At 48.8% G+C, this 22,120-nt stretch overlaps 2 long non-coding RNA genes across 18 annotated transcripts; one reads left to right on the forward strand and one right to left on the reverse strand.

Annotated features, from left to right (window-relative positions):
- Positions 1-1,196: 1,196 nt before the first annotated feature.
- LOC117802963 lies at positions 1,197-4,706 on the forward strand. The gene is made up of 3 exons (XR_004626447.1): positions 1,197-1,427; positions 2,713-2,865; positions 4,046-4,706. It is a non-coding gene; the product is annotated as an uncharacterized LOC117802963 (long non-coding RNA).
- Positions 4,707-6,561: 1,855 nt separating this feature from the next.
- Positions 6,562-22,042, reverse strand: LOC105239906. Of its 17 annotated transcripts, none has more exons than XR_002143782.2 (6): positions 21,904-22,042; positions 19,204-19,287; positions 17,948-18,089; positions 17,305-17,813; positions 14,998-16,929; positions 12,506-13,602 (listed from the first exon to the last, which is right to left on the reverse strand). It is a non-coding gene; the product is annotated as an uncharacterized LOC105239906 (long non-coding RNA). The 17 variants fall into 17 exon arrangements; XR_004626817.1 differs by having other exon boundaries at positions 21,348-22,032; XR_004626820.1 differs by having other exon boundaries at positions 21,908-22,025.
- Between the last annotated feature and the right edge of the window lie 78 nt (positions 22,043-22,120).

A 22,120-nucleotide genomic window follows, 5' to 3' on the forward strand; every position in this document is an offset into this window, starting at 1 on the left:
TAAATAAATAAAATCTTTAAAAAATAATAAAAATTTAAAAATCTACTGGTCATNTTCTCCCTCTCCCTCTGTCCCTGCTAGTGTGCGCTCTCTCTCACTTGCTTTGTCTCTCAAATAAATAAATAAAATCTTTAAAAAATAATAAAAATTTAAAAATCTACTGGTCATTAATGAGTTTTCTTTTGTTAATTGACCATTAAAAACCTGTGAATAGGGGCACCTGGGTGGCTCAGGTGGTTAAGCAGCTGCCTTCGACTCAGGTCATGATCTCAGGCTCCTGGGACTGAGCCCCATGGGGCTCCCTGCTGCTTCTCCCTCTCTCCTTGCTCATGCCCTCTCTGGCTATCTCTCTTTTTCTCTCAAATAAATAAATAAAAAGAAAAAAAAGAAACATTAAAAGAAACTGTGAACATTTTTTTAACATTTTTAAATTACGGTATGACTATAGATTTGACATTCTTCAAAAATAAAAAACTGGGAGTCATGTATATCATACATAAATTTCATAAATTTCAAACATATAAATATAAAACATAAATCATAAGCATGTAAATAAATTTCTATGATATATANTCAGGCTCCTCTGCTATGAGCCTGCTTCTTCCTCTCCCACTCCCCCTGCTTGTGTTCCCTCTCTCGCTGGCTGTCTCTATCTCTGTCAAATAGATGAAATCTTTAAAAAAAAAAAAAATAAAAATAAAATAAAAATAAAAAATAAAATAAAAAAAAATAAAAAACTGGGAGTCATGTATATCATACGTAAATTTCATAAATTTCAAACATATAAATATAAAACATTAACCATAAAGCATGTAAATAAATTTCTATGATATATAACATTTAAAAGCTTATCTGTTTGTTAACTACATCAACCTTGTTTCCGGCTATTTTTTTTAAGTTTTTTGTTTGTTTGTTTTTGTTTTCTAGAAAGAGAGAGTGTGCCCGCACACACACAGTGGGGAGGGGCGGAAAGAGAGGGAGAGAGAGAATCCCAAGCAAACTACCCACTCAGTGAGGAGCCCCAGGTGGGTCTCGATCTCACGACCCTGAGATCAGGACCTGAGCCGAAATCAAGAGTCAGACGCTCAGCTGGCAGGGCCACCCAGGCGCCCCAGGGATTTTTTTTTAATGTGCAAGTGTTTTTTGTTTGTATGTAACCAAATCTACCAACTTTTCCTGCATAATTTCTGGCCATTTCAATATCCATTGTGCCCCTGTCACACGCCTGCTGAAGGCCTGGTGTGAGCTGAGTGTATGGGAAGATCTCGAGAGAACTGAGTTTGGAACACAGGTTGGCCACGTTTTAACTGAATGACTCTGATCGAGTGTCCTAACGGTGCTGCCCTCTGTTTCCTCGTCTACCAACTGTAGATGACGCTGCCTCTCTCGGCGTTGCAGACCAGCGACCCCCACACAACCCCGCAGGCGTGAGTTCCCTTATCCCCTCCTCTGGGGGGCCCCCAATTCGACCAGCATTCCGTCAGCCGGCACCACCAACACGCAGTAAGATGACTCAGGCCCTTGGGGACAGCATCCCTGCCCCAGCTAGGGCAGGAAGTTGCGGGTGTTTATCGAGTCGGGTTTGCTTTTCAGTTTCAGAACCCCTCTACCCTGAGTTTCTGCTTTCCTTCCCTTTAGAATTCCCTGCATCCACTTCCCTTCTCTGGAGTCAGCTGATGACCCAGGGCGGGATTCCCAGCTATGCTGCCTCGGGTGCACCTGCCAGAAGGTGTGCACCGCATCCTTCCGGGACTGGGGTGGCAGCACCTCAGGACCCTCTCCAGGGCTGCTGGGCAAACCACATTCGCAGAAAGATTGTGCGGCCTAAATCTACACACAGATTGGGGGGTGGGGAGGCAACCTAAGTGAGAACATTAGAAAACTCCTTTCCCTGCTTAAAAGCTGTGAAACAGGGGCGCCTGGGTGGCTCAGTTGATAAGCATCTGCCTTTGGCTCAGGGCATGATCCCGGGGTCCTGGGATCGAGCCCCACGTCAGGCTCCTCCACTGGGAGCCTGCTTCTTCCTCTCCCACTCCCCCTGCTTATGTTCCCTCTCGCTGGCTGTCTCTCTCTCTGTCAAATAAATAAATAAAATCTTTAAAAATATATTAATAAACAAACAAAAGACTGTGAAACAAAATTCCCAAAGCTGCAGTGACGTCACTACTACTGTACAGGCCGCTATTGGAGATCAACAGTCGGCAACAGCCACTTCTTCTTAGATTTCAAAATATATCTTCACTCGATTTGACACCAATGTCTTCCATCAGCTCATTTTCTGTTTATCATAAAAACTATCCAAAAACCTCAAAATAAATTTCAGGAATTTTGCAGAAATGCAAACAAAGTCAATACGAACTCCAAAAATGGTAGATTTCTGATAAAAAGAAAACCTTCCAAAATAAAAACTACGTGGGGCCACGCAGTGCGGTGGAGGTGGGGGGGCACACTTGAGCAACGTAAGGACCAGTCCTGCCCACAAACCACATGGCTGGTCCGGGATCAGCCCCCCAGCACCCTCCTTGCTGGTGTCTTCCGAAGCAGCCATTCTTTCTATCCCTAGCTCAGCTCCATCCAAAGCTGGGTGATTCCGTACGTGGACCCCAAAGTGTGGGCCATCGGTTCTGTCCTAACCCTGCCTCAAGCATCTCTCAGACACCCTTCTCTGTGCTGTGATGGACACCGGTCTTTATGTTTCTTTCCCCCAAACAGACGGCAACCTCCTTGGGGGGACAGCGATGTTGGCATATTTTCCCTGGTGTATTCGTCTGTTCGGGCTGCTGGTCGGCTTCAACAACAGACGTTATCCCTCCACAGTGCTGGAGCTCAGAGATCCACGCAGGCCGGGCTCGGCGGGAGTGGCAGGTGCTGCAGTGCGCGGGAGACACCGTGGCGGGTCTGCCCCGTCTTTTCAGGGCAGCATTCCTCCCTGGGCTAGGCATCGAGATGCAGAGATGGGACACCTTCCTTTCCTCTGTATGACAGGCTCCACTGTCCCCTCAGGTCTGGGACCTTGTCGTGGAGGACGTGTGTCTGCGGGGAGGACTTCGAAGGGCTTCAGGGGACAAGAAAGGAGGGCGAGCGGCCACTGCTGCTGTGGGAGCCTGGGGCAGTCGAGTCCTCGCTCTGCTTCCCTGTGGGTGGAGGTGTGGGTCGTCGGGCCCCTCCCCCCCACCGCCCTGGCCTCCCACCTCCCCTCTGTCTCTGACCCGGCGGGATGCCCCTTTCCTCTCTGGACCCATGGTTTCTCTGGGGCCTTCCTAAGCTAGGACGCCTCACCTGCTTTCCGCTAAGACTTGGGGACCTTAGGATCTGGCCATTCCCTGCAGTCCTATTCAGTTCTGAGAACCCCCTCCCAGGGATGGTTTTCCTTGAGCCAAGCCAGCCAGCACCCCAAATTCTCTGGCCCCTCTCCCTACACGTCTACAGTCAGGAACTCCCGGTGGGGCCCAGCCTTCCAGTGACTCTGAGCAGCTCAGGCTTGGGGCCCCTTCAGCAGCCCCCGGAGCTAATCTCCCCAGGTTCCTTGGCCTCTCCCCACCAGGCCCAGAGCCTCACGGACCACTGTGGAATCCCCTTCCACGCCCCTCTAGCTTCTTTGCAGAGTGAGGGGGCTGAGACCCCCAGAGCTCAGAGGACAGGGGAGTCCCCATCTGCCTTGCTGCCTCTTTTGCACGGGGTCCTCAGCAAAGCTCCTCCCGCAGGCCTGCCCCCCACCCTGGGCCCCCGTGTCTCTGCGGAGAAATCTCTCACACAACACCCGGCTTAAGAGAAGGGTCCTGCCCGCACACCTTGCCCTCAGACTTTGGTGATCAATCAGAATTATTAGACCTGCTAAGAAGGCTTTGTAAAGTTGTGGGTTTGGGGTTTTTCTGGGTTTTGGGTTCTTTTATTCTTTCACCCGCAATTCCTCCTTTATCTTTCCCCGAGTCTAACACTTAGGGTTCGGTTTTTCTTCAACAACTCAGCTTCCTCTTGCGAAACCGTGGACTTCCCTGTGCAGACAGAACAAGGAACTCTAAATTAATTGCTTTCGCTTTTTCAGTCATCGACTGAGTGGATTTTTAACGTTTTTGAACATCGTGTGAGCAAGTCCTCCCTCCGTTGTGCCGCCTCGTCCATCACGACCTCACCCGCCTGGACGCAGAATGTGACGGCGCGTCTGACCCAGGAGAGAGGCAGTGGGTGGGGCGTTTCATTCTCTGTAAAAGAATGACTTTTCCTGGTCTTTTATGGACATGCCACTTTGAAAGATTCCACTTCTCATCTTGTACATTTCTTCTCCTATCACTCATTGATTCTTAGCTGGAATTTTCAGCAATGCCGAGCAGGTGTAAGAGCAGGGGGCTTCCTCCCTCAGGCGGCTGATGCTCCTCCGTTCTCCAGAACGTTCAAAGGCACTAGCTGCGACGCTTCCTCCAGGGAGCCTGCCCCCCACCACCCTGAAACTGCTCTCCCCCATGTCACCTGGGATCAACGTCACGGTCACTTCAGCCTTTCAACCCACTTGTGGGATTTGACCCTGTTTCCCACTTCCTTCTTGAGTCTGTGGCTTCCCGGACCATGCTTCCCTTTACCCCCCACCCCCCAGGACCCTACCCTCATCGTGTGGGTTTGCTTTTTAAATAAACTTGCCACATATTCTCTAAGTCTCCTGTAAGTCTCTATCTGTGCACTGAAACTCCGTATGTACAATATTAGCTGGATTTCCTTGGAATGGAACTTTGGCCCCTCTGGAATCAAGCCTCAATCCTGCCAAGACTAGACTTGTCAAAACAGGCCTTCTTAAAGACTCTGGAATTCTGAAGGTCTGAAAAAATAAATTAGCGACAATGAACATAACGCTGCTGGAGAAGATTGTGACACTTATCTCAGGACTCTAGTGCTGTGACTTGTGCCCTTAAGCAACCACTGGGTCTAATCTCAGGATTTCGTGGTTCTGGTAAATTTCTCGAATTGCATCACAGGGCGGTTTGGACCTCACAGAGGCGATCAGATCATCCCACACGTGGGCAGAGATGGGAAAGCAGACCACTGTTTTCAGGGTACAGCGTGGGGTGTGTTGCCAACTGCAGAATGCCCCCCCTGAAATTTGTATTGTTGGGGGAAACACTTTCCCTTTACCAATGCAGACTCAGTGGTGGGGCCTGAAAATTTAGCAACAGACAGATGAACAGGAGGAAAGAGAACCAGTCTGTTCACACACATGTGAGAATGCTCAGATGAAGCGGTCCCCGAACAGAGAGATATAGGGGTTCGTATAGCAGTTTACTGGGGGGCGTAGAAAGGGCTGCTAGGGGGAGACAAATGAGCTTTTAGGGGGGAATGGAAGGTGTGGCCATTGTGGTAATATTTGTTGATGGGATTCTCATGCTGGTGTGAGTAGCCCAGCTCCTTCCTCTCTGGGGGTGAGGCTCTGCTTTCCTCAGAGGAAGGGAGCTCTGAAAAGGCTTCTGTCTGCATCCACTGTATGTCAAATGTCTTCAGTTCAAACACTCATCACACCAGCTCTGTGGGGCCCGGTGGGTCCCTATAAGACCAGTAGAGCTCTTGTTTGGAATTTGAGCAGAAGGATCCTTCCTCAGGGCCTGCCCGGAGCGCAGAGCTGAGCTCCCGTGGGCATTGTTCCGGGCTCCCTGAGATGGTACAGAAAAAGATCCCCCTGTCCCCAGCGAGGCCACAGCCCAGCGTGCCTGGCAGCAAAGAGGCAAGATTCCTGCACTTCGTTGTGCAATTTTGGCTTCATCGTTCGGATGAAAGATAGATACTTGCTGGGGCCTGAATGTCTGTGTCCTTCCAAATGCCTGCGGTGAGACCCGAACCCCCACGCGGAGGGCATCAGGAGGTGGGACACTGGGAGGAGATGGGGTCATGGGGGAGAGTCCTCACAAAGGGGATTAGTGCCCTTAGGAAGGAGACTCCAGGAGATCCCTTGCCCCTTCCTCCAGGAGAAGACCCAGTGAGAGCACCCTTACCTGACCCGGGACTCCCAATTTATGGGAAATAAACTCTGTGGCTTGTAAGCTCCCCAGTGTGTGGGATTCTCTTAGAGCTGCCTGAACACCAAAGATAATTTATTTTTTTTAGACAACCCAAGGGGAATAAATGTATTTTCATTTCCCAAATGCTCCCTTTAGCTTTTGTTTGCAACGTGAACAGACAGGAATCTGAAGACAGTGGTGCCCTCCCTCTGCAACCCACGAGAGCCGGGAGGAGCCCCCAGGACTGGCCAGCTTTAGGCCCCGTGCCGCTGGACCTCCGGTTTGAGACTTTCATCATTTATGTTCACTAACTCGTCCACACTGTGGCTCTGAAATATTTTTAGGTATTTGCGCATCAGATTTCCTGTCCATCCCCAGGCGTCCCTACTTACCTGCTCTCCTCCTCCTCTCATCTGAGCCAGCAGGGCGCTCAGATCTGCATTCGAATCACTGTTTATTCCTTGGAAGAGCCAGTTATTTTTACTGTAGCACTTGACAAACACGTCCACAAGAGATCGGTTTGGATGATTACAGAACAAACCCATACTTCAAGCCACCTGAGTAAGTATTAACGTGGGTCCCCTATCATTTATTGAAGCCATGAAGAACTGTTTAAAACCCAAAGTTAATTTTCAGGAAGTACTAAGGCTGGGCTGATCCCAAGTTTTCAGGCGTGGGCTGTGAGCACAGTGGGGCCCCCTCAGCTTGCTGTGTCTTCTTTGCACTTTTCTCCATGTTCACATCTTCGACCATAAATACACGTTACGCCTGAAAAGAGAAGAAGCAGATCTGAAGTTAAACTTAATTTGAATCTGGAAAAGTGGGGTGGACGTTTATGGAAAGGACCAAAGGAAAAGCTTAAAATTCATCATGTTTACTTTTATTTTTTAAAAAAGATTTTATTTATTTATTTGAGAGAGAGAGTGTGTGAGAGAGCAGGAGCAGGGGGAGAAACAGAGGCAGAGGGAGAAGCAGACTCCCCGCTGAGCAGGGATCCTGAGGTGGGACTCGATCCCAGGACTGCGGGACCATGACCTGAGCTAAAGGCAGATGCTTCACCAACTGAGCCACCCAGGCGCCCCCGCAAAGCGTTTACTTTTAATTGAAATTGTATTTCCTTGCACCATGCAAGCATTTACTGGCTTTGGGGGGAGAGGGGGGAGCGTGGTTCATGAAGAGTGCTCAAATGGCCAGCTTGCAGCTCTAACATTCTGAGGTGACGTCATTAGTGGCGTCATTAGTGGGACTTGGTCCAGCCCTTAAAGGACAGTTCCGAACAACTACTGTTTGATGAAGGCGAAACAATTGAAAATATAGGCTGAACCATATGAATGTGCAGGCACCTGAGCTTTGATGACCAAAACATGGTTAATTTCATGTAGTTCAACCGACAACGTGGTAAATTTAACTATTTTCCTAGACGATGTCCATTGGGCTGATTTGAGCATTTTCTCTCAGCCGCAGGAGTTAAAAGTGCTCGGCCTTCGCCTCGTCTCTCGCCCACCAACATCCCCCAGGAATTGCAAGGGCCAGTGATCACACCCAGCTGCGTAAAACTACCAGCCCTGTTGTCCCCCGACCACCAGAGTCAGACTCTCTGGGGACTGGGGCGTGGCAGCAGGTCCTTGTTTGTTTGCTTGTTACCAACTTTACTGAGGTATAGTGGACAGGCCACACACTGTGCATTTTGACAGTGCTCAGCTGGAGAAGTTTGAGAAATGTGTTCACTGGTGGGACCGTCACCACACTCAAGATACTGAACCTATCACCCCAAAAGTCTCCTTGTGCCCCTTTGTCATCTGTCCCATCTGCTCCTCCCGCTCCCCTGCCCCCAGGGAACCCCGATCTTCTGTCACTGTAGGTCTGCGTGCAGTTTCCAGGATTTCCTCTACATGGGATGATGCGGTGTGTTCACTGCATCTTGTCTGCCTTCTGTCTTGCACTCGGCATGCGTCCTTCATGCTGTTGTACGGACCCATGACTGGCTTCTTTTTCTCGCTGCGTAGCGCTCTGCTGCGGGGGTGTACCACGGTTTATTTACCCACTCGCTTTTGGATATCTGGGTCATTTCCACCCTTTGGGTGTTAACAAATCCAGCCGCCATGACCGTTCATGCACAAGTCTTAGTGTGGACACGTCCTTTTATATCCCTTGGGTAAATACCTAGAAACCAAATATTTGGGTCATATGGTAGGAATACATGTAACTTTTGAAGAAACTGTCAGGCTGCTTTCCAGAGGGTGTGTCTCGCCCCACGTTCCCACGAGCAGGGTGCAAGAGTGCTGATTTCTTCCCATCCGTGCCAACCCTGGGTATGGCGGTCTTCTTAATTTCAGTCCTTCTTGTGGGTAGGTAGGGGTCTCTCACTCCGGGTTGGATTTGCATCTCCCTAAAGGCTCAGGCGTTGAGCAGCTCTTCCATCTTCACCCAGGTGGAAATAGTTTAGAAAAGCGCCCACCCTACGCCCAGATGATTCTAATGTGCAGTGATGTGGACAGCCTCCAAGATTCCTGCAACCCTGTGACGGCCACCTTCTTGTCCCCCTCCTAGTGAGGGTAGTAGCTTCCCATGCCCAGGTTTATGGGAAGGATGAATCCTCTTCCAGAGTCCTGAGGACCCTTCTTGGGCTAACCTCAGCACAAATCCTTTGAGAGCTTTAAATGTGGATTCCACCAAGGTTCTTTTTCTTTTTTTAAATAAAGATTGATTGATTTGACACAGAGAGAGAGAGAGAGAGAGGGGCAGCAGGGAGGGGCTGAGGGAGAGGGAGAGAGAGAATCTCAAGCCGACTGCACGTCCAGCACAGAGCCCAACACGGGCCTCGATCTCAGGACCCTGAGATCATGACCGGAGCCAAAATCAAGAGTCAGATGCTCAACCAACTGAGCCACTCAGGCGCCCCTCCACCAAGATTCTTTTAGGGAATCCTGCGGTGAGGGTTCCAACACCACACTTTTCCCCCGATGGGTGTTTGGAGGCTGTGTATGTGGGGTCACCTCTGGGCTTGAGTTCATGATGACTGCAGCCATTGTCTAGATCTGCCCACATCAGAGACACTGACCCCTGAGCGTGTAGAGCAGGGCCAGTGTGCGGAAGGAAGGAGAGGGACTGGGGGGTCAGCTTCTCATCCCTGCCCTTCCTGAAGCAAGGAATTGGATGTGAGCTAAACTACCCGCTATGGATTAAATTGTTCCCTAAAAAAGGTATATTGAAGTCCTAGCCCCCGGTACCTCAGAATGTGGTCCCACGCAGGCGTGATGCCTTCACTTGTCTTCTATTTATTTCTGAAACTGGCTTAAATACACGGTATGATCTCAGACATCAACCATTATTTAAAACATGATGAAACAAATATTAAAAAAACTACATATTTTTAAAGATTTTATTGGTTTATTTACTTGAGAGAGAGAACGAAAGTGAGAGAGAACACAGCAGGGGGAGGGGGCAGAAGGAGAGGGACAAGGAGACTCCCCGCTGAGCAGGGAGCCCGCCACGGGGATCGACCCGATAGGAAGCTGAAGGAAGACGCTTCACTGACAGAGCCACCCAGGTCCCCCTAAAAGACATTTTAGATTGCATTATCCAGAAATAAACTGATGTTACTTCATGTACTGGAAAGATCTTTCCAGATATTTCCTGACTGCTCGTAAATACGTGTGCAGGCAGTCTTAGAGGCCATGCCACCGTAAGCGGTGCTGGGGTGTGAGTGTGGCAGAATGGGCCCTTCACAGCCGGTCACATTGTTTGGGGGTCCCCACCCTTGGGGGCATTGTTAGGATGAGCCTCCCTGTGCACGTCTCTTTTTGATTCTGTGGGATAAGCCCGTAAGGTAAATTCCCAGAAGTGGGATTGCTTAACCCCTGCCCCATTTTCATTGTTTTCTATAAAATTGCAAAACCAGCACATGCTGGCTTAAACAAAACAAAACAAAAAAATCAAATATTGCATAAGAATGCAAAGTAAAAATGAAACCTGTTGCATGCTACTCCTAGGGGTGATTACCGTAAACGGTGGAGAGGAGTGGTAATGAAGCAAGTTTGGGTTTCAATTTTTGTTCTCTCTTAATAAAGATGTAACCATGGAAGGCTCTTAGGATGTTTAATGCTTAATTTCCTCAACTGAAAATGAAGTTAGTGGCTGCTCTCCCCCTCTCACGGGGTTTAGGACACTTAAATAGATGTGAAATGGAAGATTCACAAAAATGTATGTGCATACCGGTCTCGATGACCGTCCAAGATCAGAAATCATTCACACCACATCTTCCAGACAGAAGATGGTTAGGTTGAGAATAAACAACAAAAGGAGGTTAGAGAATCTAGTGTTTGTACACTTGTCCTGAGTTACTCTGGGATTAAAGAGGAAGGGTGGTGGAAGCAGTGAGATCAGCTACACAAAACCGAATGTCAGCGAGCAGTCAACGTGCTCCACATGTGAGAAGCCCCAGAGGCCAGACCCGGAGGGAAACTCAGACCTTCCGATGGCTCGATTTCAAGAGTTTATTTTTAGGGGCACCCAGCTGGCTTAGTCGGTTAGAGTGGTGCAACTCTTGATCTCAGGGTCGTGAGCCTCAGCCCCACGCTGGGTGTAGTGCTTACTAAAAAAAGAAAAATAATAATCAATCAACCCCTGCTTTCAATACAACCAGGATATTGACATTGGCATAATCCACTGATCTTTAAAAAAAAAAGTTTTATTTTAAAAGTTGAAAAAGGAACAACAAAGTACATTTACATAAAGCAAAGGAAATATAAAAATAACAAAAATTGTTTAAAAATATAATCAAAGAAACAACAGAAAGAATGAACAAAATCAAAACCTAGTTTAAAAAGATTATTAATAAATTAAGCTCTAGCATGACTAAAAAAGACTCACAAAGAAGTATAGGAAGAAAGGTGGTAAAGCTGCTGATAAAATTTAAAATAATAAAAATACTCTATGTGTTTTATCTTAATATTTTGAAAACTTAGATGAATCCATGACTTTCGTTTTTTTTAAGATTTTATTTATTTGAGAGAGAAAGTGAGAGAGAGAGAGAGAGAGAGAGAGCATGAGCAGGAGAAGCAGAGCGAGAGGGAAAAGCACACTCCCCACTGAGCAGAGAGCCTGATGCAGGACTTGATCTCAGGACCCTGGGATCATGACCTGAGCTAAAGGCAGACGCTTCACCAACCAAGCCACCCAGGAGCCCTGAGAACATATGATTTTCTATAAAAATTGCAAAAATTGAGTGAAGAAAAAAATGGAAACTAAATAAACTATTAACCATTGAAGAAACAATCTGTGGTCAAAAGCTTCCCCTCGTGGGATGATACCAGGCGCGGCCTGGGAAGGCAGATAACCCTATTTCATACAGACTCTACCAAAAAGTAGAAAAATAGGGGACATCGGTTTGTGAGGTTGGTATAACGTGGAATAAAATGCAGACTACAGAAGTCCAAGACGTGTATGACTCTCCAGCATCACCTGTGACTACAGGTGTAAGACCTGGTAAATAAAAGATCGGTAAAGGACATCCAACAGTGTATAGAAATAGTGACGCACCGTGACGAAGGAGTTCAGCCCCGGATCAACCACAAGTTGTAAATCAGAACATGTATGATTTACTCCCTGGTGTTAACAGATTAAAGGAAAACAAATGTGGCAGTTTTAACAGATACAGAAAAATTAATAAGTCAATAATTATTCGTGATTTAAAAAAAAATCTTAAAGAACATGGAAAAAAGGGATTTTCCTTATACTGATAAAAAGGTGTTAATCGCTGGGGCACCTGGGTGGCACAGCGGTTAAGCGTCTGCCTTCGGCTCAGGGCGTGATCCCGGCGTTACGGGACCGAGCCCCACATCAGGCTCCTCCGCTATGAGCCTGCTTCCTCCCCTCCCACTCCCCCTGCTTGTGTTCCCCCCCTCGCTGGCTGTCTCTATCTCTGTCGAACAAATAAATAAAATCCTTAAAAAAAAAAAAAGGTGTTGATCGGGAGCAAACATCATACTTCCCGTTTTAACTTTAAAAACATTTACATGAAGGTGAAAGATAAGATAAGGGCACTTTAATCCCCATGACTCATCAGTGACTAGGGCGTCCTGGCCCACACAGAAGGAAGGATTAGAAACTAGAAAGGAAAACAAAGCTGTCATTCTCTGCAGATGATAAAATTTTGTGTGTACCAAATATAGAGAACATTTACAGAGAAATAATAGTTTTTTGGGAATAATGTTAACACTGCAGAAAACCCAGCTGTCATCCACAATAAACAATTATAAAATGGAACAGAGATACGAGGCCAGTATTCATCAACCCGACGTGGGGGAGAGGGGCCCTAGAGTCGGCCAGCGAGGCGAGGACCTTGCTGGGTCTGGCGGCGGCTTGCCCTCCCCACGGCATGCTCACACGGGGCCGGGGGGGTGTCACACGGGTGAGCACCAGCTGGCGGGCTGCTCAGAGAACGCACAGAACACGTTCTCTAAGGATCCCACCGACCGACTCCTTGAAAGGAGTCCAGAGCACCTTCTGGCAGGGCNGATGGGAATATCCTATATTCAACTCTATCAGCGTCACTATTCTGGTTGTGACGTTGCGCTGTGGGCTCCTAACATGTCACCACTGGGGGAAATTGGCAAAGAGTACATGGGATTTCTCTGCATTATTCTTCCAACCACATGTGAATCCACGACCATCTCAAAATAAAAAGCTTAAGAAAACAAATCGCTTTGAGGAGGAGAGCAAACAGGAGACGCACAAGGCTCAGGACAGTGCCGAGAGTGTGGCGGGGGTGATGTAGCCTGAAGAGCCCGGGGCCAGCCGGACCCTCTCTCACCCCGCGGGGCCATCCGGCGTCGGCTCACGCTGCACCCCAAGGACTCGGGTTCTCTCCATCTCTCGACCCTGCCCTGCTCAGCACGGAGGCTCGGCGCAGGCGAGATGTCCTCAGCTCCCAAGGCTTCTCGGCCACTCCAGCTCTAGAGATTGTGTGCAGGCCGGCCTCCACCCGCTGGCATCTCTCGCAGAGCAAAGAACCTATTCCCGGAAGCCTCCCTCACAGCCCAGAGGCCAGGATTGCATCACTTACAAAATCATCCGGCAAATGGAATGAGCTGTCCTGCTTAGGTCCAATCAGTCTGGGTTAACCTCCAGACCCGGGGTGAGAGCCAACCTTCCCGACTTGAGGGCAGGGTCCCATCTATGCCGATCGGAGAGGCGGAGGTGGTGGTTCTCCGGTGGTTTCCCGGCACTGTCTTTCTCCTGCCTGGCCCAGCGCTCCCACAGCCAGCCAGCAGGCCCCCTGCCTGTGCTGTGTGGGCCGGCAGATCTGATCCGGTTCCCACCCCCGTGCACTGCAGGTGCCCCGTGCGTAGAAGCAATACATATTCATGGAAATGAGTTAAGTAGCCCTTGATACATTCATTCTGCGTCCTGAACACCTAATTAAATCTACACCTGTTAACTGTATCATGATGGCCCAGGTTGGAAGCTCAGGCCCCAAGCCTGCGACCCACCTACAATGTCTCTCAGTTTCTGCAGAAACAAGCTACAAATCCTTCTTGCTCTACGTGCTTCCACATTGGATTTGGTCCTTTGGCCTTTTGAGTTGAAGGCAACCCGTGTTGTCATACTCTGCTTTTCTCTAAAGTATTTGATATGGGAAACAAAGGTAAAAGAAAATATTAAATTTCCTTAGTACTTACAGCCCACTGGCAGGCCCTTGAAACACATAGAGTGACCTTCCTCTGGGATCTCATGCTTTACCATACAGTGATTCCTTTGGAAACTTCCTTATCTTTACCCCCGGAGATATGTCAGCAATCACCCTCCAAGCATATGGCCCCTGATACACATCTGAAGGGTCTCAGGACTGCGGGTTTGCTAGCCGGTACTAAACAGCCTTTTCTAACAATAGTGGCCCCCTCAGGGTCCTGGAAACCTTGCTTCCAAAATACCTTGGAGGCTTGTGCTGTCCCTAACCCCTCCCAACTTGAAAGTGTATCATCAGCCACCCTCCCAACCCCAGAGCAGCTCTTCTGCCCACGGGTCCTGTCCCCGTGCTTTAATAAAACCACCTTTCTGCACCAAAGATGTCTCAAGAATTCTCTCTTGACTCTTTGCACTGAACCCCAGCATTCCCACACCAGCATTCATTGGTGATTTTTTTTTTTAAGATTTTAATTTTTTATTAAAGAGAGAGAGAGCGAGAGAGCATGAGCAGGGAGCCGGCAGAGGGAGAGGGAGAAAGTAGACTCCCCGCTGATCAGGGAGCCCAACGTGGGGCTCGATCCTAGGACCCCAGGATCATGACCTGAGCCGAAGGCAGATGCACCACTGACCGAGCCCCCNGAAAGTGTATCATCAGCCACCCTCCCAACCCCAGAGCAGCTCTTCTGCCCACGGGTCCTGTCCCCGTGCTTTAATAAAACCACCTTTCTGCACCAAAGATGTCTCAAGAATTCTCTCTTGACTCTTTGCACTGAACCCCAGCATTCCCACACCAGCATTCATTGGTGATTTTTTTTTTTAAGATTTTAATTTTTTATTAAAGAGAGAGAGAGCGAGAGAGCATGAGCAGGGAGCCGGCAGAGGGAGAGGGAGAAAGTAGACTCCCCGCTGATCAGGGAGCCCAACGTGGGGCTCGATCCTAGGACCCCAGGATCATGACCTGAGCCGAAGGCAGATGCACCACTGACCGAGCCCCGAGGTGCCCCTCATTGGTGATTTAAGCCCACATGAATCACTGCATCTTATGATTTGTTCTCTAATCGTTCAGCACAGACCCTGCAGGGAGGGCAAGAAATCTCTGGCGCTGATTTCTACTTAGTGACTCACACGGCCTGCCAAGTAAGTCAGTTGTTTTCCTCTACCAACTTTGCATCATTTTTCTCCGCAAATAAAGTGTTGACTAAGTTACATACTGGTTTGAATTTGACAGCAGCATGTCCCCTAAGCGGAACCCAGCCACACTTCACTGTCTCTGTCTCGCTTTCCATTTTTACTCGCCCCTGAATCAATTGTGAGAAATGATTCTGACCTGTAAAATGGTTCGGATCCTCTCAAGATTCTTCTTTCGATGGGGCCCCTGGGGGGCTCAGCCGGTTAAGCCTCCAACTCTTGATTTCAGCTCGGGTCAGGATCTCAGGGTCATGGATGGAGCACAGGGCCCGCTTGTCCCTGTTCCTCTGCTCCTCTCCCCACCCCCACTCTAAAACAAACAAACAAATAAATAAGTAAGACCCTTTGTCAGATGTCCACGCTTCCTGGAACTTAAGCTCATCTGCCATTTTGCCCACCTCTGCCTCAGACCCGCGCGTCTCCAGGGTCCTGGCCATCTGTACCGTAACACAGAGTGTAAAAGGGAAGGCTAGGCGTCCGCTCCTAGCGAGGCCTGAGGACATCACCCCCCCAGGAAGAAAAGGCTTAGCAGAAACAATGGTGCATCCAGAACCCAGAATGGTTTGTGTTCCTCTCACCGCCAAGACAGAAAGCTGTAATTGTCTCCTGGGTTCCTGTTCTGCTTGAATCCAGTCTGAAGCATCACACTTAAATACGGCCCATCTGGTGACAAGTTAGTTCTGGGCTAATGTGCAGGGTTTGCAGAGTGGACTGTCGCCTGAAGATGCCCCCATGGAGAACATTTCAGAACTGTCATCCTGGAGACAGTAGAGGGCACCCCGTCCCAGAACGAAGTGTGACCTGCAGTACCGGGGACAGGGTACTAAACAGGGACAATGTAAGGCTCCTCGTGCTCAAAGCGAACCTGGTATTTTCCATCTGTTTAGGCTCTCAGTATCCCAGAGTTCTGCCATCCCCTGCGGTAGCTGCCGGCCACAGGTGGCTGTTGGAGTTGGTTAACATTTACTATTTATTATTATTTTTAAATTTTATTTATTCATTTGAGAAAGAGAGACAGAGATAGAGAGAGCAGGAGCAAGGGGAGGAGAGGGAGAAGCAGACTCCCCACTCCCCGTGGATCAGGGAGCTGGATGTGGGGCTCGATCCCAGGATGCTGGGGTCATGACCTGAGCCGAAGGCAGACGCTTCACCGACTGAGCCACCCAGGCGCCCCATATAGAAGATGTTTTTACTAAAAATGTGGGCCTTCTAAAGTTAGATTAGCACTGTCAAAAGAGCCAATTGCTTCCCTTATCGATCCCTAATATCGAAGCGCTCCCACAGGCCCACAGGATGAGGGAACAGAAGGCTAGCTGAGGACAAAGCAGAAACTGACACCCCGCAACCCCCCCCACCAGGGGGTGTACGTGACATTCCTCAGGCACTCCTGGCTGCCCTAAAGGACAAAGAAATAGTTAACCTATAGGTACCACAATCCTGCAAGACTGAAGTCTCCCTCAGTTTCCCAACGTCTTAGCAGTTGACAAGAACCAAGCATTTCTACCAATAACCTAGCTTCCGGAAGGGAATGTGGATACAATGAAATGTCCTTATAATCTGCAGCCTCCAGGAAGTTCCCAGCCATCTTCATGTTAATGTCTTGCTAGAGGGAAAACAATGGCAAGGCCTCCAGTATCCTGCGAGTGTTCTTTAACACATGAAAGTATTATCGCAACCTCCCTTTTCTCTTACCTCCCCCAACCCCATAGTATATAATCAGCCACCCCTCACAACCCCGGGGCAGCAGCTCTTTCTGCCCACGGGTCCTGTCCCCGTGCTTAAATAAACCACCAATTTTGCACCAAAGACGCCTCAAGCATTTTTTCTTGGTCGCCGGCTCCGGACCCCACCCCACTGAACCTCACCTGTATTCCGTGACCTCATCACACAGATAGATGTTTTACTCCCTCTCAGCCTCACCTCCTCAACAGGGATCAGGAAGGGGGATTTGAGGATCTCACGTGCAGTGCAGCGTGCCTTCCTTTGTTAAACGCGGGGAGAAAGGACGGAGAAATGCTCCCTGGAGTTCTGTGTAAGAGAAGGCGATGAGGATTACCCCGCAGACGGCCACCTGCAGATCAGACAGCACGAGCGCGCTTCAATCACTCAAGATTTCGAGAAGGGTTTTGTTCACCAGCCCCATCAAACTGACCTACGAGAAGAGATCGTGGTGAAACGGTAGGGTGAAGTTCAGCACTCGCCAGCGGCCTCTCGGGGTCACCAAGGCAACCCTCCCGATGGCGCTGCCCGGGGCCCTAAGGGTTCTCAGCCGTGGCCAAGGTCAACAGCAGCCTCAACACTTCAACTGATTGTTTTACTTGTGTTTTTAAGAAAGATGCTGAGTCATAGCAATCACTTAAAACGGACGACTTAATTTTTATGGAAACAACACGTACCTTTCTGCTTCCGCATTTCAAATAAGCGCCCCCCCCCCGACCAAATGTACCTGAGCCTCACTGGTTTCTCCTTGAGTCTGAAATTAAAGGTTTGCTGATCCTGGAAATGAATTTTATTTCTCCTTCTGGCCATACCCCTTAATCATATTCCTCTTCGTTGCAAAGCTAAAAATAATAGGGAAGATGTCACACCAGATACTTCTCAAAAGGAAGGATGGTCTCGCTGTTGGGAAAGGACGCGCTAAACAGCTGCTTGCACGGAGGTAATTAAATTAATAGGGATGCAAATCCCTTGTCAGTGTTATGTTAATTCTGGTCCCCTCCTGGTTACTAAAAAATTACAGATTATTTCAGCTTTAAGGATTTTTCAGATTCTGTGGGTGAATATTAAAAAAAAAATACAGGTCTCCTGGAATATCATCCAATGTGCTATTTCACCTTTGAAACAGTGAAGATCTGGGTTCCGATTGTTCTTTCTTACATCTATTTCTGAGCCTGGCTGATGAGGACAGCAGCTTGCAGGCCAAGAGCCGGGGAAGGACAGTTGGAAGGGTCACCCCTGGAAGTTGCCAGAGAGAGGGGTCAAAGGTGAGGTGAGGTTTGGAAAGGTGAGGTTTGGAAATGGAAGTGCATGCCCGCATTTAAAGGTGAGGTTTGGAAATGGAGTGCATGCCCGCATTTCAGGCTGCTCACCTTCCCCTCCCTGTGGTTTTTGGCCTCGGAAGGCCAGTCGTAACAATGCAGGGAAGCAGGCCCGTGTTCAGTGAGCCCTCGCTCTCTTCTTACTTCCTCCAGGCCTCCAGGCCGGGGGAGTGCCAACGCCACAGGGCCGCAGCTGAGCAAGGAAGGTTCCCGTTAATTGATCTGCATGACTAAGTTTGCACAGATCTCCCCTCCCCCGCCCTGCCCCCCACAGGAGAAGGAACTCATCCTGCATGCTATGGGAAGGATTAGATGGCTCTGAGGCCGGGGGCCCTAGATGAGTCATTGTAATGTAAATATTTAAATATGTTTGCATTTAAAGTATAAAAAAGGGTAACATAATAAATAAGATGTAAATAAAATAAATGAATGAAATAAAATAAAAATTCATGAGTTCATATTGGTAGCAAATAACCTGGTGGTTAATAAATTTAAAAAATTTAAAATTCTGAGGAAAATAAAAATTCATAAATTTTTGCTGAGTAAAATAAAAATTCAGGAGTTCATACTGGTAATAAACAATCTGGAGGCTACCCAGAAAGTTAATGAAAGTTAATATCACCCAAAAAATGGGCAAACTGACACTGCTTATATAGAAGATCCCAAGTAATCTCAAAGTATCTGCTAGAACTAAGAATGAGTGAATTTGGCATGGTCAAAGGATACAATGTCAATATATGCAAATCAATAGTATTTCCGTATACGAGCAATGAACAATTAAAATTAAGAAAATAACATCTGTGATAGCAACAAGAGCCTGACTGGGGTGTGTTGATAGGTGTGTTCTAAATCACAAATGTGGTGGTGATTGATGTAGGAAATGTTGGGGTCCAGGAGCAAATGGTCAAGAAAGAATTCTGGAGACATCTTTGGCGCAGGAAGGCCGTTTCATTAAAGTCACAGGGACAGGACCCGTGGGCAGAAAGAGCTGCACAGGGGTTGGGAGGGTGGCTGATTATACACTTTCAAGTTGGGAGGGGTTAGGGACAGCACAGGCCTCCAAGGTATTTTGGAAGCAAGGCTTCCAGAACCCCGCCCGAGGGGGCAGCTATTTTTTAGGAAAAGGCTATTTATTACTGTTAGTAAACCTGCAGTCTTGAGACCCTTCAGAGGCATATCGGGGCCATATGCTTGGAGGATGATTGCTGACCCGTATGTTGAGGGGTAGAGATAAAGGAAGTTTCCAAAGGAATCTCTGTATGTTCAAAGTAGGCTCACAGGATCCTGGGGAGTTCGGCTAAGATTACCTTCGGCCCTTGGCAAAGCTGTCCCCATCAAGGCAGCTGAGCTCCTAGAGGAAGGTCGCTCTGTTTCAAGGACCTGTCAATGGGCTGTAAGTAGTAAGAAAATTTAATATTTCCTTTTGCCTTCGTTTCCCACATCAGTGATTACATGGTTACATACGTTTGTTCAGACTCAACGGAAGTGTATACTCACTGTAAATCCGCGACCTTCATTGTTATGTAAATTACGCCTCAATAAAGAGAAAAAGAGAGTGCCTCCTATGGGCCACATTTTATGCCCCGAGCATACAGTATGGAACAAAATAAAGGTTTTCCATTGGAGCTGACTTCTATAGTCATGGTGAACGTGACAATGAATGGATAAATGAGTGAATCTGTCAAGTAGTGAGAAGTACTAAGGAGAATAATAATGCAGGAAGCAGGAAAGAAGGTATGGATTTTACATAGAATGGTCAGGAATGGCTTGGCACTGATAAAATGCTGCGTGCATGCGCCATCGCAGTCTCAGGAGGAAGAGTAGTCCAGCAGAAGGGACAGCAGGCACAGGCTGGGCAGGTCAGACTAAGGACAAAAAGTTGGTGTAGCTGGGAGAGAGGAAGCAAGGAGGACAGTGGCAGGAGATGGAGGTGCGTGGATCACATAGGGGCTAGAAGGCCTTGGAAGAAAGGAACTGTGGATTTTGCTCCAACGTGGGAAATCACTGGAGGAGTGATGAGGGAGCAGAAGGCAAGCTGAGGACAAAGAACAAACTGACACCCCGCAAACCCCTCAGCCCCCACCCCGACTCCCAGGTGGGATATGTGTGACATTCCTGAGGCACTTGTGGCTGCTCTGAAGCTAAGGGAAGGAAAATAAATGGTTAACTTATAGAGATTACAGTCCTGCAAGACGGGAGTCTCCCTCAGTTTACAAATGTCTTAGTGATTCACAAGAAAGAAGCATTCTTGGGGCACCTGGATGGCTCAGTTGGTGAGGGGTCTGCCTTTGGCTCAGGTCATGATCCCAGGGTCCTGGGATCGAGTCCTACCTGGGGATCCCTGCTCAGTGGAGAGCCTGTCTCTCCCTCTCCCTCTGCCTGCCATTCCCCTTGCTTATGCTCTCTGTGTCAAATAAATAAATAAAATCTTTAAAAAAAAAAAAAAGAGCATTCTTAATAATAACTTAACTTCCGAAAGGAAGCTCCCAACTGTCTTAATGTTAACGCCTTGCTAAAGGGAAAAACAACCTTAACTTGACAAAGGCAAGGCCTCCAGTATCTTGGAGGCCCTCTTTAGCTACCAAAGTTTTTTTTTTTTTTTAAATATTTTATTTATTTATTTGACAGAGAGAGAGCACAAGCAAGGGAAGGCGGGCAGAGGGAGAGGAAGAAGCAGGCTCCCTTGTGGGATCTAGACATGGGGCTCAATCCCCTGACCTGGGATCATGACCTGAGCCAAAGGCAGATGCCCAACCAATTGAGCCACGCAGACACCCCTCAAAGTTCTTTTTTTTTTTCTTTTAAGATTTTATTTATTTATTTGACAGAGAGACAGCAAGAGAGGGAACACAAGCAAGGAGAGTGGGAGAAGAGAAGCAGGCTTCCCACCCAGCAGGGAGCCCAATGTGGGGCTTGATCCCAGGATCCTGGGATCATGACCTGAGCTGAAGGCAGACGCTTAACAGCTGAGCCACCCAGGAACCCCTCAAAGTTCTTTTGAAAACCTCCCATTTCCTTACCTCCCCCAACACGCAAGTATATAATGAGCCACCCCTCACAACCCCAGGTCAGCAGCACTTTCTGCACTCGGGTCCTGACCCCATGCTTTAATAAAACCACCAGTTTGCACCAAAGATGTCTCAAGAATTCTTTCTTGTTGGTTGGCTCGGGACCTCACCCCACCAAACCCCACCTACATTCAAAACTACCTCAAGAGGAGGGACATGCTCTGTTGCTGTAGGGAAGTGGGGGGGGCATTTAGGTGTTAAGGGTGAGTGGTATCCCCCAAGATATATTGAGGTCCCAACCCCCAGTACCTGTCAGTGTAACCTTATTTGAAAGTAGGGTCTTTGCAGAAGATCAAGTTAGGATAAGATAATGAGAGTGGGCCCTAATTCACTGTGACTGGAGTCCTTGCAAGAGGAAAATACCAGCACAGGAGCCGACTCACAGGAAGAACCACATGAGGACACAGAGACTGCAGAACACAACTGCAAGGCGAGGAACGCCAAGGACTGACGGGCACCGCCAGAAGCTCGAGTTTAGACTTGCGGCCTTCGGAAGCGTGAGACGACACGCTTCTGTTGTTCTGAACTGCCCCCCCACGCCCCCCAACCCCGCCTCGGGCCCGGCTGTGTTCAGCCAGGGGGTCGCCATGGGCCCTCTACCCTCCCCGGCTCTAGCCTGTTTGCCTGAAAGCAGCCTCTGAAAGGCCGGCCCTCAGGAGGAGGGATGCGGGAGGGGGAAGGCGGAAAAAGAGGATGCCCTCCAGGTCTCTGACTTGAGCAGCCGGAATGGCTGCGCCCCCGCTCACTGGGGCGGGGAGCACGGCGGGAGCCACCCAGCTGGACCAGCTTGGCGTCCAGGGGGCCGATCCGGCACAGGACGGAATCGGACTGCGCAAAGGTGGTGTTCCAGGCCCTCCACCTGCTTTCCGAGTACCGTGCTTGTCACCTGGGCCGCGTTCTGCCCCACTTCCCATAACGCCCCCAGCCCCAAACACGAACCCACACACTCAATCACTAAGACGCATCTCGATGCCGGAACCGGCTTTCCGACAGAACTCCAGCGGCCCGGAGCTGGGGCCCTGCTGGGTTGGGCATTGAGATTGTCAATCATCAGAGACCGTACATGACTGATGGAGACCAGTCTGTGGGTGGGGCGAGGCCAGATTTTGAGGCTCGGTTTCCGGCGACCGCGCGAGGGCCCAGGAGCCGGAAGTCC

The sequence above is a fragment of the Ailuropoda melanoleuca genome, chromosome 7 (assembly GCF_002007445.2).
Source record: "Ailuropoda melanoleuca isolate Jingjing chromosome 7, ASM200744v2, whole genome shotgun sequence".
Taxonomy (NCBI): domain Eukaryota; kingdom Metazoa; phylum Chordata; class Mammalia; order Carnivora; family Ursidae; genus Ailuropoda; species Ailuropoda melanoleuca.